General features: G+C 37.4%; 1 long non-coding RNA gene across 4 annotated transcripts in view; it reads right to left on the minus strand.

Moving 5' to 3' along the window:
* LOC136011159 (uncharacterized) overlaps positions 1–20,194 on the minus strand; it is a 178,972-nt gene that overhangs the window by 107,697 nt on the left and 51,081 nt on the right. For 2 of the 4 annotated variants that reach the window (XR_010611243.1, XR_010611245.1), the window contains exon 3: positions 18,134–18,330. The exons of the other annotated variants lie outside the window; for them this stretch is intronic. This is a non-coding gene — a long non-coding RNA (uncharacterized LOC136011159). Of the gene's footprint in view, positions 1–18,133; positions 18,331–20,194 lie in introns of those variants that run through there. 4 annotated transcript variants of the gene reach the window in all.

Raw genomic sequence — 20,194 nt, forward strand, 5'->3', positions numbered from 1 at the left:
TGCTTTCTCTGTTAATGGCAATCATAAAGCTAGACACTTTGACCACCTCTAAGCAGAAGGTTAAAGGTCCCAGAAGACTGCTTTTAAAAGAGAAACAAAGATCCTGATATCTAGACTAACATTTGATTCTTCTATAAAATGCAGGTTTTAATGTACAGAGCTGCGTGTGAACTATTGCTGAGCACATAATGACTGAGTTAATTGCCTACATAATCACTCCACCATGTAAGTACTCCTAAGATGGTCTAAATGGGAAAAGTACTATTTAAAAAACCACCACATGCTAGACTAAACTTTAATTACATGACACCTGCAAACATTACCCTGAGAAACAGCTCAGTAAAATACATACACAGATTAAAAAGCCATGTTCTTCCTGTGCCATTAACTGATGAAAGCGACTTCCTAAGTTCATCCTGAAAGCTGAAAATAGTTAGAATTTGCCAAGTTACATACAGAATAATCCTTGGGACGTTCGCCTGCACTCTGAAATTCTAGGCCAAACTTCTGCTTCCCTAATGCTGGTGATAATTTAATAGCAGTCCCACTCACAGAAGTGTTCTGTTAGTGATGATGGACCGAGACAGAGTCTGGACATGCTGATTGCTACAATAGCCTAGAGAAGGGCTGAATGGCAAAAGGTTTGGTGTTTTTTTTTGTTTATTTTAAGAAGTAATATCAAACTCAAGTGTGTTTTGCTAAGACACTGAAGGGTTGGCAAACCAGCTGAACCTGCACTTCCGTTTCATTTATGCTTTTGCATCATATGTAACAGGCTGATATAGGAGACAGCTGTGGAGGTTCTAACATCCTTTTTCCTGTAGCAGTTACAGTGGGGCTAAAACAAGTAGAAGCTTCAACACTAATTTACTCAGCCAATGCATTTCCTATTAAACCTTAAACATTAAGAATTCATAGGCAGAACCAGAAATAAACTGTGTGTGGGTGTGAAGATACGTGTAATAATAAAAAGCTAAGCCTGCATGAAATCATATTAACTTCAGCTGGAGAGATCCATAGGTAATTTAGAAAATAGGGTATTTGCTTGTTGGTTTTCAGGAAAGCTATTGCTAGCCTTTTTGGCTTTTTCATTACTGTTCTAGCTTTCAATCCAACATGGTTTTATTACAGGCAACATTATGCCATTTCACATCATGTACCTAATAGGATAACATCAAACAGGATAACATCACACCATCTGAAAGACGTCAGAATCACACTCTATTCTTCATACATTCTTCTTGACAAACTGTAGAGTTGCCCAATAATTTAGTCCAGAAGGCTTTGACTTTGGCTTGACATGCTTTTTTGAACTATTCATAGATTCAACCACCAGCTTGTAAAACAAAGCTAGGCCATCACTTCAGAGTTCTGTTCTAATAGTTGTCTGGTGGAAAACAACTGGCAAATTTGGCAAGGGTAGAGGCAATTGCCTTAAGTTACAGTATACTGTGAAGGAAAAATATATGTAAGAGTCCTCAAAGAAAAGCCTGTTTGTATTCAACTAACCCAAGTGCACAAAGCCTCAGGGATGAGACATAGATACCAACCTAAAACTGAGTTGTTTCCCTTGGATACAGACAGCAGCAGGAGCATTAATCCTACCTTTCTTGTGAATTAAAAAAATCAAACAAAACCCAACAAATTAACAGACTTGGCAAGTTGCCTGTCATACAACAGAAACAAAATCAAGATAAATCTCATGATTCCCTGAACCACATCTGATCTATTCAATCACAGTGTGCATTGGAAAGAAGACTTAGAACTTCATCCTCCATTATATGGAATTGATCTGCACTGGAAAAGGCAGTTTATGTAGCATAGTTAATACAGTTTTTGGAATCTCTCCATCAGGAGTTAAATAGCATGACTTTCTCTCATAGGAAGAGATATCTTTAAGAGTCTAAAGATCCAGATCAACTACAAACATAGAAGATAAATGTTATGAATATTTTAGGCACATCTGAGAAAAAACAACAACCGCCAAAACAAAAAAAAAATCACAAACCAAACCAACAACAACCAAAACCAAAAAAGCCACCAAAATTAAGGCATAGCGTTTGCCTAGAGAATGTGATGGAAAATTCTGCTACTAAGTTGCTCATACGCTAACCCCAACCAGGCATTTATAGATTTACTCCACTGAAGTTTCTCTATTGTTATTAATTATTAATATCTCATCCCTGTTTTTCCTGCATGATTATTAAAATGTGAGATTGTTCGCAGATACTTTCTCTTTCTGCCTTACAGCAAACAGACTGTGCCTTTGACCCAAATTGTTCTCCTCTTTCTTACTTTGCAGAAAAAGAAAAAAAAAAGGGGGGGGGGTGGGGAATTTGGCCTTTATATTAATAATTAAAAAAAAGGGGGATAGTTTTAAAGTGTTTGTAAACTGTGCAGCTGTTACAAATGCTGTCAAAATATTTTGAAGAGTCTAAAACAAGTTCATATTCATTGAATTTTTGAGACTAAATACAAAAGATATGTAAAAAGTTTTGAGAGAAAAGTCATTCTTTCATATTTTATTTTCTCCAATTTCTACTTATGAACTCTCCATACAAATTTGGCACTTTTTTTCCATTTTCTTTTCTAGAGGAAAAGAATATAGAGAATGATTTTTCGTTCTTGTTTTATCCATTATTAAAAAACCCCGTAAGAATGTTAACTTTCTAAGAATACCTACTTCTCTTTGATGCTAGTTCAACCCTAACAGTCTGTCAGGATCCACATGATTTCAGTCAGTATAAAGAGATAAGGAAGTATCGCTCAGATAGCCTTGCAATGCATCTTTCTATTCTGAATATTCTCTCTTTATTTCCCTTGGACTTTATAGCCAAAATAAATGATCTTTTAATGGCTACAAAAGAGAACTAGATCAAGGCAATTGTATTTATTTTTATCCAGTAACAAACAGACCTGAATTCAGGTTTGGAATCAATGGGTTAATTCTTTTCACTTAATGAGATCTCAGACTCAATTTAGCAAAATAATAAAAAGAATACTTTTAAAGTACTTAAAATATTTTACTGGAATTATTCTGATACAGAATGATGCCCCTCCCCTGCCTGTTTTATGATACAAAGGATGTCAAAGCAGCCAAAGATTATACATACTAACACTTTATAGCATTAGAAGTACAGATGCTACCTCACTGGTGTTCAGACCTCCAGTTAATTTTTTTTTTTACAGCAGCTGATGAAGTCGGCAAGAATGTGAAACAAATAAACAAGAACAACAAATTATCACTAAAAATTCAGTCACTAACTAGCCAGCACACTGTATCTCCTTCTCTTCTATGTGGGAAAAGTCACTTGGCCCTTTCAGCAGTACATTGCAAGTTTACAGACTTTGGTTGTCTCTGTAAACTTCTCATGTGCTGAACCATATAATTTGCCCTGTCCTTTATGCACTGCATTGTGGAAAACAATAGGTCTTTCCTATGTCTATTGCTTCTGCTGTACTAAAGGACATAAGTGGTTTTATTATATCATAAACACTGCCTGAATCTAATGATCTAATCTCACTCTTTTAGATTTGGCATCCCAGTGAGGAGTGTTGAGCTCCTGTGGATTTTATCTTTCTTCAGCGGTCTGAGTGGAGTCCCACATTTTTTCAGGAGTGCTTGACTTGTTTTGATTGCAGTTCTCATTTAATGGATATCATGTAACAAATCCTACAAATCTCAGCACCCGCTGGTTCAGAGTCATGCCAATATCACTATGAAAACCTCCAAGCATCATCTCATAAAATAGTTCCCCATCACACTCTGCAGCTGTTGGCAGGGAGACAAATGTAGCCTTAATTCTTCAGTTTCTACTAAAAATTAATTATTGCAATTCTATTTCCCTCTTGTACTCAGAGCAGATGCTACTGAATGGAGGCTCGCAACAAGTTCCTGCTTATCCTGTACTACCCCAATATTTACAGAAAGGTACACCCTATACACCCTGCTGCCTTAAGCAGCGTCTTCGTCAGCTATACTATTTGCTTGCTAGAGAAAGCTTTGGTGTGACTGAATGATAAGGCACAACTGGACTCTGGATGTGCTTTTGTCTAATTTTTCATTGCTGTTCTGAAGCATCATTTTTATGACAAAGAGAACATACCAGAAAACATATTCTGTACCTGCATAATCAAAACATTTAGAAACAATTAGTCTTTTATTACAAGCAAGTGATAATAACACATGGGAAGTGTAGGTGTACAGCTCTCAGGCGGTTTAAAGACTTGAGCTTTCAGACATGCTCATGACATCAAGACTCAGATATTACGAGTGCTATCACTGATGTGCTATTAAATGACTTAAATGACATTTCTTATTTCAGTAGCAAAACTCAGCAGAAAAAAAAAATCTATCAGTATTATAAATGAAACTCTTAATGCTTGCATACATTTACTTACAGTTGTTTGCTGTCCCAAACCCTTAAGCTGGTCTGGTTAAAATCTACTCAGTATATTTTCCTCCTCTCTTTCAACACACATTTAATTCCATTTTGTCAGTACAACAGAGAGATGAAGTTTGAATCATTAAAGAATTCTGAGTGGAAAGGGCAATTGCAAAGCTGCACTCTCTCTATTCTTTCCTTTCCTGATTTCTCCTTCAACCAAATGGACAAACACCCCCATCACTGGCAGCTTTCCTTCAATTCTTCTCCTAACTAAAATCTGCCACCTGTGAAATGATTTCACAACACCACTACAACCCTACATCCTCTGCAGTTCCTGGGGACTTCTCTCCTGGGTTTCCAGAGCCAGCCCTAGGAGTCTCTGCATAATCTTCCTGGTCAGATTCTCCAGGTGAGAAGTAGGAGAGTCCTGTGGCTTGAGGAAAGAACATTGTATGAACAATGACAAAGCTCAACATACAGGTTCTTGATTCTCTACCGTCCCTGTGCAGTTGTTTACTTCAGTGCAAAGGAAGCACAATAAGCAACGAAATCCAAATGCATTTGCTACCTTGTGTCACTAGTGGCACCTACAAATCTCCCTCAAAAGTGGGAGGCAATAGCAGCCAGCAGACATTTCCCTTCTCCACAGCTTCCCCTCCCCACCCCCCCCCCCCCACACACACACATACCAGCTAGGGCTTGAAAAGAGTCTTGAGAAACCTGTAGATAAGGAAGTTGCCTTTAATACTCTGACCTTTCACATTAGCTGAAGAGCTACACGTCAGATGTTCATCTAAGATTCAGACGCTGGTAAATCCCAGTCATCAGCAGCAGATTCAGGATTTCTTCTATTTACAGGTTCAAACCTGTAACCAGTTCACTCAAATATTTTCTAATGAAATGAAACCAAATTTCTATGTTCTTTTCATTCAAGACTGCTATTCACAGGTAACGATACTGTCTACAAGACCACTAGGATCTTTCTTCGGAATTTCAGCTGATGGAGTTCTGCGTTCTCACAGTGTGACTTCAAGGAGTGACTGCTTCTTCTTCAAGGAGTTCAGGAGTGACTGCTATACTGTAAACTAGTTTGTGGTTCACCATGGAGCCACAGATCCACAAGACAAAACTGTAAGCAAGTTGCAATACAGGTGTATTAAGAAAGCCCGGTATCTGATTAAATAGAAGCAGTTGGATTTGTTGTCTTAATACCCACATAAGGATTCATTTACCCACCTGCACTCAACCAGCACTAAAGCGCACACAAGGATGGTTAAATAATCTTTTCCAACACTTCTGAGTTTCAAATTACAAACTGATGTTGCTACCACCTTTGTTCCGACAGCATCACCTTGCTGAGATGGCCAGCACCGTAACCACACTGCCTAATAGGTTTCATTTGAGAACAGTAATTGTAACAGGACTTTGTCTTCCATCTTCACTCAATGACACTTCCATAAAGCCATTTATATTCTGTTCTCTCCCAGTCTCCTTTCTAACTTTAAAATGTATTTCTCTCAATTTATTTCACAAGGTTAAAGTGAAGACTCTTACTACGCATTGCCAGTATCTACCCCAGTTTACTCCAAACAGTGCAAGACTTTTAGTTGCCCCTTTCTATAGTCGGCCTCTCTCTTCTGAAGTCTATGGAAGAAATAACAGATGGATCAATTCTAAGAGAAGCCTATGTACTGAACTGCATGCTGGGGGAAGCAGAAACAGTTCTGTACACAGCAGGATGACAAGAATTGGTCGCAACCAAAACAGCCATTTCAAAATTGAAGTCAGCACCAGGAATAACTATTATAGTAAGAAACAACCACACTGTGTTTCAAAGAGATAGACAGTAGAACACTACTACACTATTCCCATGCAGTGTCTCATCTAAGCCATACCCAAACCCCACACCTGTGGAGGTCCCAAGTAAGTTTAGGAACTCCCTGTGAACTGGAGCACCAACTTTGACCAGAGGACCCTCTTGCTGCACTTGCTCTAGAAGGAGAGGATATCTATCAACCTAACTGGACAAAAGGCAGCATTCAAGGGATGGAAAATACAGGTCAACAAAGGACTGCAAATGACAGTTAAATTAGAAGGGGAATAGCTAACTGAAGTGTGAAGGGAAAAGGCAAAGTGTTAGAGGGGCAAGTTAAGAGAGGAGATGAAAGGTGACCCCATTTGTAGTCAAGAAGGAATAAATAAGGGGCAGGAGAAGACTTGGAGCAAACAGTACACCAGCACTGGAAAGGAAAAGTACTGAAGAAATACTCCTGACTCAGCAAGAGCCTGGTTTTGACTTCACCTGCAGTGCCTCCCAGTCACTGTGGAAAGGCAACAATGGTGCCCTGCTGCTATGCGTTTCCACTGCTTGCTTTTCAAGGAGCAGCTTGTGGGGAGAAGCAGTATGGGAAGGAGAGGGAAATATATATAAAAAATATACAGCAGTATATAATGTGGCAATAGTTTCAACCAAAGGTAACAAAATATGTAGCATTATTTATTCTTTAAAATAAGTAGTAAGGAACATAACTTCAAGAAAAGCATAACAAGCTTCCTATTTACTTGGCTATTATCTTTAGCACATGTACCTTTTTAATGTAACCTTAGCTGCAAAAAGTCATATCCATTGTTAATTTACAGAAACTAAGCAGAGGCTGTATAACAGGTTAATTTGGCTTTAAAATAAACGAAGTCTCACTTAATCACATACTGCTGATTAAAGTGATTATAAGCAGTGCCTGGGACAAAGCCTGCCTTTTTCTGACAAATATTTCATGACTGGAGACAGCCCTTTATGAACAGAGGCTATGCCTGTTCTAAGATCCATCATCCAGGCATCTAGTTTCAGTAGGCTCCTGTGACACATAAGAAGCACAAGGGCAACCTTTTGTGATTAATTTCAAAAACTTTATATTGCAGTTGTCTGCCTTAAAAATGGCTCAATCCCAAGCAACTCACTGCCTAACTTTGCCATCCAGGACTGTAAACTTAAATTATCATAGAGTCCTAGAAATGTTTGGGTTGGAAGGAACCTTAAAGATCATCTATTTCTACTCCCCCTGCCATGGGCAGGGATGCCTCCCACTAGACCAGGCTGCTCAAAGCTCCATTCGACCTGACCTTGTAAGCTCCCAGGGATAGGGCAGCCACAGCTTCTCTGGGCAGTGTGTGCCAGTGCCTCACCACCCTCACAGTAAAGGATTTCTTCCTAATATCTGATCTATACCTACCCTCTGTCAGTTTAAAGCCATTCCCCCTTGCCTTATTATACATGGCCCTTGTAAAAGTCCCTCTCCAGATTTCTTGTAGGCCCACTTTAAGTACTGGAAGCTACTCCAAGGTCTCCCTGAAGCTTTCCCCTCTCCAGGCTTAATGAGGCCACCTCTCTCAGCCTGTCTTCATAGGAGACATGCTCCAGCCCTTGGTCATCTTTCTGGCCCTCCTCTGGACTTGCTCCAGTAAGTCCATGTCCTTCATATGTTGGGGGCCCCAGAGGGCCCTACTGCAGGTAAGGTCTCATGCAAGCGGAGAGGGGTAATTACCTCCTTTGACCTGCTGGTAGTACTCCTTTTGATGCAGCCCAGCATATGTTTGGCTTTCTGAGCTGCAGATGCATATTGCTGGGTCCTGTTCATTTGCTCAACTAACATGCCTCACATCTTTCTCCCCAGGGCTACTCTCTACCCATTCTCCAGGCCAATCCCAAGCACAGCTGGAATTGTAGCTGTACTTGGGATTGTCCTGATTCAGATGCAGGACCATGCCCTTGATCTTGTTGAACTTCATGTTTACCTCCCAAACCCATCCATGTCCCTCTGGATGGCATCTCCTCCCTCCAACATGTCAACTGCATCACACCTATTTCTTTCCTCTTTCATCTGGCTTTACATAGGACTTTCCTTGTTACTCTGCTAAATGGAAAAAAGTGTGAATTGAAGCATTTTGCACACAGGGTGATTAAGAGTAATTAACCTAAATGTCACAGCATATAAAGCTAAACAAGAAAAAAAAAAGTGATATGATAGCAGTTTATATGCCCATTGTTGGAAAAGGTGAAAGGCAATGAATCAGCTGTAATAATGGTTTGCTGAACCCATTTCACCTGTTTCATGTCATTTAATGTAAAGTAATATTATGTAAAATTAAGACGAGTTAACCTTAACCAAATCCTCTGCCATACTAAAGTAAAGCTGAGTTCTCAAAGTAGAGTGTTGTGGTTCACTCCTTGTTCACCAAATAGAAACTTTAATCATATTGTCAAATGTGTTGATTTTTTTCTGTGAGATCCTATCTAACAGAGCATTAGGGGAATAATCATTCACACACATTCCAATGTGTCATGCAGACTTTACTTATCGTTAAACAAAAGTTATACCTCTAACACAATGATTCTGCTAACTCTGAAAGCCCAAGCACTGAAATGTAAAAACTACTGTCATATTTTGCCTTTTAACCTGAGGAAACACACACAATTTCCTATCTTTCTTTAAGGAATGGAGCATGGAACTGTTCTGTCCAAAATTAACTTCACACAAGCTTAGCACAAACTTTGTTTCAGGGAAAGAAGGGCTGCATAATTGCAGTGAGGGAGAGAAGTCTGAAGTATTCAGTGCCTTTCTTGTATTAATGGTAGAGACTGACATCAGGTGTCCTACATGGATCTGTGCAATCTGCACAGTTCTCAGATGACTGCTGTATTCAGTGAGCAAAGTTGGGGATTCAGAGGAAGGCAGGTTTGAAAGGCAATGCTGTGAGTGACACTCACATAATGAGTAAAATTACTTCAACAGCATCGTTACAGCAGGCTAAACTGTAAACCACAGAGCTGCAGTCAGTCACTATTATCCCAGAAGATGAAGCAAAACCAATTATCCTCATGCCTTTTAAAATACATTTAGATTATTAAATCCCCTTTGCTAATTCAGCTAATTATTTCACCCATGAGAAAGATTTTCCTCTATTCCTGGAGTACATCAGTGTTTCTTGTTCATTATGGTCCCTGTTACCAAAAAATAGTGCAAAAAAAAAAAGAACCAACCAACCAAAACCACCCCAACCAAACAACCGGCACGACAAACATACAAAACAAACCAAACAACAACAACAACAACAAAAAAAAAAACCTCAACCCCCACCCCCCCCGAGTTTACTTGTAACAATGAAGAGACATCTGACAGAGCAGAACTCACAAATTAGCTAATCCGTCTTCTTCTTGGACTCAGTCGCCTTTGGAGGGATAATATGGTCATACTGAAAGTCCTTGACATTGGCTACAGTGTTGAGATTTATGTAGAGAGTTGTCATGGCTGAGGAGCACCAAGAGTGCTTTTAAAATATCTAACTTCATGTAGTGCAAAGCTCACTTTTAATAAAGAGATTCAATAACTACCATAACAGATATTTATTTAAAATTATAATCCTACGCAGATACCATGATGCTTAAATAAGTGAAATTTCTATGGACCAGGGGCATCTACATTCATAGCAATTATATCCATACACGCTTCAAAGAGAAGGAAAGAGAAAGCTATAACTGAATGCAGCAGTGCTCAGCACCACTGATTACCATGAGAATTAGTCAAGAGAAATCTGTTACTTTCTTTCTGCATTCTGTATATCTCAGTTGTATTTCCTCTACAAGTCATAAGGGTGAGCATAACTAGATCTGCACACTGAAGTTATTCCTACCTCTCATCAGCTTTTCTGCCCTTTTCTGCATTTGCTTTCCACATATCCTTGTCCAAGGAGTGACCAGAACTATATATTGTATTCAGTGTGCAAACAAAACCCAGATTTATAGATGGCATAAAGACATTTTCTACTTTGTTCTCCCTTTTCCCCCTAATAACTTTTTATGAATCTATTTGCCTTTTCACTGTGGCTGAGCACACAGATGGTATTTGCAGCGAACTACTTTCGGTGACCTTAAAGATCTCCCTTCTGAATGGAAATAGCTAATGTAAAACTTATCATGGGGTATGCATTAGAAGTTATTTTTCCTAGGATCATTATTTTACATTTATCAGCTCTGGATTTCATCTGTTATTTTGTCTCCTAAATAAGGACTCCTCTTGTTCAGTACAGAAAAAAAGCCTGCAACTGTTCCTAAACAGCTTTACATAGGTTTATTCTAACTTCTTCCCCCCCTCCCCCCCCCCCAATTTTTATTTTTGCTTTACTTAACCTTTTAATTCAGTTATAAATGCACTGAACAACATAATTTCCAGAACATATTCTTATGGACCCTTAGAGTGACTGTACCTCTTTTGCTAAATGACCATTTGTCATGGGCTTCCCTCAACTTTTGTGTTTGGTTTTGTTTTGGTTTTTTGAGATAAGACTTCATGAACAGTAACCAGAGAAGAAAAGAGGGGTGAAATAAATTAATTTCATGATGTCCATAGATTCACCTTGCCTGGATTTGACTTTACTGCCTTACTATCTACCTGAAGCTACATAACAATTTACTAGGTTAATAATTTGGTATAGACAATTCCTGGGAATCAGAGTTAAGATGACCAGCCGAAATAAACCTGAGTCCTTTTAAACAAATAGATACCATGTTTCCTTCAGGAATTCATTAAAGATTGGTCCATTATCACATGCTTGTGGTAAGCTTCTTGATCCTGATCTAATCATCACCATTCCTTACTATGTCAGATATTGACCTGATCTCTTAATTAACCCCATTTTCATTAAATATATAATCAGTATATCTTGTGGTGATTTACATGGAAATGGTATTGACTCTTTCAATCTTTTTGTCACTAGATTTCTTTATAATGCATACTTAGGTTTGTATTTGCCTTTGTTTTCCTTCTTACTTTAAGTATATTATAGAGTCTCTAGTGTTGTTTTGGGTTTGTTGGGATTTTTTTTGGTTGCTTACTTGCTTTTTAAAATTCCCTTTAGTTCTGGCCTTTCTATCTCCCTGACAGCTTTTGCTAATCCTGAGTACTCTTAATTATGCATTTTTATTTGCATGGTTGCATGACTAATGCAGCTTTCATGTTTAGGACACATCTCCATGACCACATGCACGCGCTGACTACCTACTCCAGTTCTCCACCCTGCATCCCAGACAGACTGAACATAAGCCATAGTATTAGTTTGACCCATACATTACACAGCAGACAGCAGAACAGCTTGATTTCCACATTGGAGCTGACTTACTCTTTCTTAGGAGCATCAGCATAAAGCTGACATACCAAAAGCAACTGACCACATCAACATTTCATCTGAAAAGCATCTGGTACAGGCATATTGGTCTCTTACAGCAGTCTCCTCTCTTTCCCTGTTTTTTATGTTTTTTTAAATGAACACTGATAATTTTTATACTTTTTTTTTCAGTAAAAACAGTATACTTTAAACATCAGGAAAATTATAGTATCAGCACGAAAGGTGAAAAAGGTATTGCACTGGCTTTAAAATAAAAGTGTGGAAATACAACTGGGACAGGGAAAGAAGCTGGAGAGCTTCTTTGGCACTATTTTTCTGACACCTCATTATTTTTTCATGGTATATCACGTTATTCCTTACAAAGTGTTGACTTCAAATCTTATTAAGAAGACCTGAAAACTTTCATTTTAAATAGAACAAGGGGTAAACCTGCTTTTGAAATTGCATGGAGACACTAAGGATCTCCCAATTACAATGAGGCTGATGGAGTTTGCGTGACCTGCTTTGGTATTAACAGTGATCCATGTAATGGAAAAGTTTTACAGGGATACCATATGTGAGTTCATTAATTATGTTTTTTGGGTTTGTTCTTTTTTTTTTGGGGGGGGGGTGTTAAAAATAATTATACTTTACTATTTTCAGAGGTAAACCTCTTTTTTTTTTTTTTTTCTAAGAAAAGCAGATTGCAAACTCAGTCTTAATTATTTCCATTCTGTCAGACATTTGCCCATTTTTGGTATTTCATTCCAGGTCATGCTGATGCAAAATTCAGACATGCCAACTGTCCTGCATGAGAGCTGTCAGACAGATTAGCACTCCTGTACTGACAGAGCTGCTACTTTGTCAGGACTGGGAACCAGTGTGTTGAAAATGAAGCCTCATCTGACGGGCCTATAGGAAAAAAGCAACTAACAATACATGGGGCGTTATCCTAACGAGTCTTGGTGTTTCAGACTGTGCTGGTCAGGTGATTCCTACTCTTCTTTAAAAGGAGAGTTAACCAAGATCTGGTAGCAGTACAAGTCTTCTGAATTATCTTCTGAGACCATCATTTATCCCCTCTTCTATTAAATAACAGACCTACACTTCCCTTTTCTTCTTTCTTCTAATACTTATGAAGTCTCTTTTTGCTTGTTCACTTGAAAATAATTTTGATCCTTTCTTTTTCCAAATTCTCCCTCCCTTCTGAATTAAGACCATTATAGCAGGCTTAGTTACACGTTGTTTCACCTACTGTTTCTTAAATGTCCTTAGGGTCACATGCTGACACAGTCAATGCTCTCTCTTACCCAAGCAGACATTTTATATATGTCATAGAATGCCCTCCAAGAATTCCTGCATTATGTCCTGTTGGATCCAGAGCAACTCATACTTTGTAGCTGTACCATAAAGCACAAGATCTTCTTAAAGTTCTTTAAATATGCTTTGAGAAAACTAATTTTTTTTCAGGACTGTTTTCCTATAAGCAAATGAGAAAAGTCACAGTTCGATGAGGCATGCTTTTTGGCACTCACTGCTTTATTTGTCATTCTGGGTTACATTTCAACAGACTCTTAAATTCAGACTAAGGAACTGCAACCATTGTTTATTCTACTTCAAATGTGACAAAAAAGAAAAGAAAAAAAAAAAAGGAACCCTGAGAGGATATAGTTACAATGAGCCAGTTATATCTGATTGTTTATCAAACAGGGTGCAGATACTATGACACAAAACATAATCAAGACCCATTGTTTTGAGAAACACACCACCTGTAGAACTTGTCATAGCACACTACTAATACCTCCAATAGAATTCAGAAAGCAAAATAAACCCTTTTTACTAATAGTATTTGTATTTTAGTCCAAAATATATTTTAAACCATTAGCATTAATGTTTTGGAGCACTGAAAAAAGATCAAAGCAGAAACAGAAACTATAACTAATAAATAAATTATGCTACCAACTATATCCTTTTGCAAGTATTACTTGCCTTAAATATTGTATTGGGAAAACCTTCCCCAGAAAATATCAAGAATGTCATTTTATCACAGCAGGTATGCAACATTCTTAGATTAATAATGCTTTATAGCACAATTACTTAGATATAGTGTTTTTTCTGTTCAGACCATTGTTTCCATTTTGCTTAATATAGGTATACTGTTACTAAAAGTTGTAAATAGTCTTTTAAGATGCTAGGGCTGCTGCTGTTATGAAACCTGAAGGGTTTCAGCATCAGATGAATTTTGCCAGGATAATCTCCTAGGCTATGTGAATTGCTTTACATGGATTGCACTTTAAATCTCATTTGATTGCAAATGTTTCAGGAAAAAAAAAAAAAAAAAGTGCTTTCTGGTTTAATCACAAACCACAACAAGCTAAGTGCATATAATAAGATTTGTCCACTTATCCAATGTGAATAGCTAGAAAGAATCGTTGAGTTATGCTCTGGCAGCTATAGAAGTGGTTAAGAAATGGAAAGGAATAAATTACAGAAAATCATCCACACTTTTAGTGTTCACCAGTTACTGTGAAAATAATAGCTTGTAGAGTTTCTGCCCAGCATCAGGGCATTTTGGTAAGTCTATCACCATTCTGTTTAAGGAGTTCTACCTTCCACTTTTGCACATGTTTAACTCTTACTCTGATTAAAGAAGCTTCCTGTTTTAAACACAAGAGAAACACACAGCTAAGAGTTCAGCATATACAGACTGAAATTTTCAGAAATTCTGTTATATTTTACCTGGAGATTTGTCACTGGTGGTCTGTGAATCAGGTTAAAAAAGGTATTATGCTAGAAGTCCAATCAGCCTCCTTGCTAAGCTTTCCATGCTGCACTTGGGAGCTATGTGTGATGGTGGGAAGCAACAGAAGTATGATACAGTTTGCGTGGCAAATAAAAACTGGATATTCTACAGTGTTAACCACACCAATAAGGGAAATGCAAAGCATATATATGAAGGTACAGCTCCTTGGAGCTTTCCCCCACACTGATGTTTCCAGATGCCATAGCAGCTGGCCTGGTCCTACCAGGGCTTATTTGGATAAACAAGAAAAACAACTGTTCTGGGTTTAGCAATAAAGGATGCTCATCCTTCCTGCAGTAAGCATGCTGTGGCTTTCTGGAGTAGCTTCAGCATGATTGATCACAAACAAATTTAGTGTAGATTTTAAGTGCTAACTGACCCCTCTTTAACTTCCATCTAAACTATTATTTCAAAATTAAATTGACCATAATTTTGGAAGATTATCATAAAGGCTAACAAGGCAACTGTAAACATCCTTAGATATGACTAATGGTGACAAATCTTTATGTGGATCTACCCATCTTTTCAGATAGCCTAGCGAATGAGAAGACATCAGTTCTTTTACTGCCATAAGAAGTTACGCAGATACTCTACGATATCCTGCTTTGACTAATACCGAAAAATGTTAAGGCAGTTTGACAAAGTGCTTCTACTAGAAGTATTCCTAATTTACATGATTAATGGAGTAATTTTTTTGTTCACCAATTAAACATGAGCAAACTAAGTTGTTAACAACTGATATCCAGAGTTATTCCACTAATGCTCAATAAAGACATAAAAATTTGCAGAGCAAATCCACTGCAACCAAAGTCAAAAGACTGTCATTGATGCTATTTGTAACCCATTTTTCAGACTGATCACTTGAGCTGTGTTATTGCTTCTGCTTCTTAACCGGCTTGGTGTAGTTCTCTAAAGAAAAAGACAGCATTAACAACACACTGCAGATATTCAGACATTTCACTCCTTCCCCAAGCACTCTCACAAGCACCTATTCTCACAGCTTTTAAAGACATCCTGCTCTTACGAGCATTCTTCCACACTTGGAAGTTATGTATTTCTGTTCCTGGGTACCAGGTGATAGAAAACATGAACGAAGCTGAATTGAATTTGCTGGTATTATGCCAATGCATGCCTAACTATTTAATTGCAAGACACACAGTGCTATATGCTATGCCGATTGCCTTGTCCCAGCTCACTCTTGAAACTAAAAAATTTAGAGAAGCCTTAACTACCTCAGATGAAACTCTGTGGAGTCTTGAAGAAAACATAGATATATCAGCCAAGTTCACACTGAGCAGAAACTACACGATGAGAAAGAGTTAAAATACCTCTGAAACTCATGAAACATTCCCACATAACAAGGACCTGCACCACTCCAAGGCCTCAAACACAGGAAAATAATGCTCTCTACACTTCTATCACCTTTTCATTTCTATCACTAGCCCACATAGATACCCAGCATGCAACAGACTCTGGAAGAGGGTTAACTCTTGTTACACCACAAAGCATTCTCCTTCATAGTTTCCTTTAAGGCAGGTCCTTGTTCACCACAACAGCCTCAGTAATTAGGGCTGGATTTCCCATGTGTATATTTGTGTCAAATACCATTAGCTAATCTCATTCTTCTCTTCAATCCTATATCAAGAGCCAAAACCAGCCCAAATGTAATGAACCATAATTTATTGACAGTTCTGAAAGGCCATGCCACTGAATAAAGTGATTAGTACATTCTGGAGACATAGATTCAACAGCAGGTTTTAGTTCAGTGTAGCAGAATATTAGATGATTATTTCCAAATGTGTTCACATTTTTTATAAACACAGCCCAGCATGATCACATATCCCTTCTCTCAGACTAGACTCATTCTCCTGCTAAGACGATTCTTTCATGAAGAACTGAATCTTTGGGTCAGGCTACCCTAATAAAACCCAAACCTGACTAAATAAAGTGCTGTTACTGGCACTTTTGGTACTCATGTCAACAGAATACAGAAGAAATTAACACATAATGAGGGGGAAGGAACATATTCCTCATATAATAGTTTTAGTTCCCTCGAGACAGAAATGGGAGAAAGAAAGCACACACACTATTCACAGGGCTGACACAAAATGAACACAATGGACTTCTTTGAAATTTATAAGGGTACTTGAGAATTAAATTTCCAATGTGCAAAAATAGTTGTTTAAATTTGAATGCTGCAGACTCACTCAAAAGTTTGAACCGCCAGAAGTATATCAGTTTATACCAACCAAACTCCATTCTGAATTTACAGATCAAGTGTTTGTCGATAGCTAACATCTTCATATAGTATCAATGAGCTCTGGAAGAACACTTAAGAGAAGAACAGTTAATTCCATTCGAAAGAAACCATAGAATTGTGAACAATGTTACTCATAGACCTCTACGGGACCTTTACACTTAAGAGGAACTAAAACCAGAAGCAAAACACCTGATAAGAACCAGAAACATTTATATATAAGCAAAGGTCACAAAAAAGTTAAATGTACCCCTTTTCCATAAAATTTAATTATGTACTGACCAAATTCTTTGTAATATAGCTCTGATACTAGACCGTCATTAAGAAATTGTTACTAATATAAATCATAGAATCATAGAACAGAATAGTTAGGGTTGGAAAGGACCTCAAGATCATCTAGTTCCAACCCCCCTGCCATGGGCAGGGACACCTCTCACTAAACCATCCCACACAAGGCTTCATCCAACCTGGCCTTGAACACCGCCAGGGATGGAGCACTCACAACCTCCCTGGGCAACCCATTCCAGTGCCTCACCACCCTAACAGGAAAGAATTTCCTCCTTATATCCAATTTAAACTTCTCCTGTTTAAGTTTTAACCCGTTACCCCTTGTCCTGTCACTACAGTCCCTGACAAAGAGTCCCTCCCCAGCATCCCTGTAGAAGAAATCAGAAGTGAACAGCTGGGCTTTCCTTCATATCTCAATTCTTTTTCTGACATAGTACTTGTGACTTTTCCATTATGTTGTGCTTATGCATATCTATATACAATAAAGGAGATAAATAATAAAGAATATTACTCAGTAGAGTAAAATTAATGTCAAATTACACCCAGAAAAAGTACAAGATAATGGCAGTTATAATAGATCCCGTTTAGGAAATGCAGTGGCGCATATGATGTACCTCAAGTAGCTTATAGTAAAACATCTTATTCTGCATCAAGATAAAGGCAATGTACTAATGACTATGACTAAATCTTGACAGCCAAATGATCTCTTCTCCTTGTAACATTTTGTGGCATAATGAGTAATCAGAACAGCAGAGCAGTAATTATGTACATTCACTTACACTAAAAGCATTTCTAACTGACTGAAGTAAAAAAAAAAAAAATTATATAATTCTTTTCCTTGCATTTACACTGGACATGCAATTCCCATGTTTCCTTTCTGTTTTTTTAGAATTATATCAAGAAACAGAAGTCTTAAGAGCTTTTATTTTTCATTAACTTAAGATGTTCTTTCTTACTTTTAATGAACGTTTACTTGAGAGAAGACAGGCATTACATAACACCCCTCTCATGTATTTTTAAGAAAGCTATGGAAGCATACAGAATGATGCAGGCTTTCATATAATCAAAATCTGACATGGAGGAGCAACCAAGTGCCAGTATATGGCTCCTACCTAGAAGCAGCCAAAGGCATTTGATTAAAGTTAAGCAAGGAAAAGTGTGAGAACCCTTCATGCTGTTTTAACATATTCTCTCGAAATCTGTGTGAGGACGGAAAGAAAAAATAAAATAAAATCAAAGTTGGAGCAGGAATTTGGACATTTATTCAAGCTGATAACGTTCTAAAGCTCTGATCAACAAAGTAATGGACAGGAAAATATTCTTGAAGCATAGATACATATTCAGCCTCCAGAATGATTGACCTTTCCAGGTCAATAAGTTCTTCTAGTGCTATTGATGTGCTGTTCTATTTATGACCACAAATCCAGTTTTAAACTCTGTTAAAAAGAAATAGTGCTTCAGTATGAAGTAAGATGAAACTTTATATACGCAGGTAAAACTAAACCATGCTCAAAAATAAAAGAAGGTGGTTCATAAAGTTCTTTAAATTCCCTGCCTGAATGTTGGGTTTGTATATTTATTTTTAGCAAATTCTTTTAGCAATCTCTTTTTTTTTTTTTTGCCAGACTTCAAAAGTCTACCTGAGCAGTCTAACCTTCACTTGCCATCAGCAGACTACTGATCTTATTAGAAAAAATATACCATATTCATATAGAAGACTTACAAATGTACAATACTCCTTGGTATTAGTTTCCAAATTCCAATCATCAAAAGCACAGCAGAATTCTAAATACCTTGTAAGGTGAACAGAGACATAACATCCTCTTTAAAATTAACTTCCTCTGGTTTTCTCTATCTGCAGTGTGCTTTTCTGTCACATGGTTAATACAAGTAAGTTCTGTAATGGTTTGGGAAGACATTCTGGTATCATTCCAAAATGTAGCCTGCACTGCCCAGTATTGCCCTATATCACACATATCAGCATTCTCACTCCTTCCCATCTTTTCTAATTATTGCTACTTATCCTGCATCTCACCTCACAAAAGATGCTGCTTCCATGAGCATTATAAGATTTGGGAAGGTATGGCTTTTTCTTGGAATCAAGAAGATAGGTTTTTTTATTTCAGGATGTCCTTTTGTCAACAAATTTTCTCGTCTTCCACTTCTTGAGGGAAGTGCTCATAAAAATCAAATGCCAGTATGATAATTTTCATCAGAAGTGCACAGACCATGCACAGTAACATACAAAACTTATTAGTGTTGTACATTTCAATGTCTGTAATATTTTAATGTAATGAGACCTTATACAATCTGTGTATATATATAAAAATACGATTGCACATGTCTCTCTAATTATTATTCTCTTCTGTCCTACAGAATTACATCTACAACTTTTTTTTTTTTTTACAGAAATGATAATATATTCTGCAATAAGAAACAGCTGTGTGTCTGCACCAGCTCTGGGATAACCTGAATGTGGTTCATTTTATACGGTTCCACTTTTTCTTTCTTTACTCTTGAAAAATCTCATGTCTGTTATGAAGGTTACAAATGATGGTGGAAAAGATAAAGATGAGAGCCTGATTTCTAGCTTTCGATGGAAGAGCAGTTAATTATCCATTAAACAGTAAAACTCAACAATGCTGTCAAGTTCCAATAGGAAAACTCATACTGGCCGGTAAGGATGCCTCTTTGTGTAAATATTCTTCAAAATCAAAGTTTTGGCAATTTTGTCAAAATTATGCTCCTCTAATCTAGAAAAGAAAATGTTTTGTTTGGGGTTTTTGATTGTTGTTAAATAGATGGAATCTATTTATACACAAAATTTTCTAGCACTACTACCTCACCCTACAATTAAACGGTTACACAAATTGAAGACTAGTGATACAAATGAATTAAACCAGTTTCTCCAAAGCCAAAACACAAGTTTTATTGTTTTAATAAATTCAGATTACTTTACTCTGAACTTCACCACCACACTTCCATATTTTGATATGGACATTGCTTAAAAAATAGACATTCAAGCACATTTCTACATGTTTCAGTAGAAAATAAAATGTTAATTAAGGTATAACTAAAGCACTACTTAAATTATCTGATGAAATGAACCATCCACAGAATTAATTAGGACCACCTTACTGATCTTTCCTCCATTAAATAAAGATTTTGACCCAAACAACTTACCTGCTAATTAAAGCAATCTCCTATATTTAGATTTCATTGCTATTAAAGTGAAGAGGATTCATAGCATTTTCCTTCATTATGATTAAGACATTTTTAATCTTTTCAGAGGAACATAAT

The sequence above is a fragment of the Lathamus discolor genome, chromosome 3 (assembly GCF_037157495.1).
Source record: "Lathamus discolor isolate bLatDis1 chromosome 3, bLatDis1.hap1, whole genome shotgun sequence".
NCBI classification, from domain to species: Eukaryota; Metazoa; Chordata; class Aves; order Psittaciformes; family Psittacidae; genus Lathamus; species Lathamus discolor.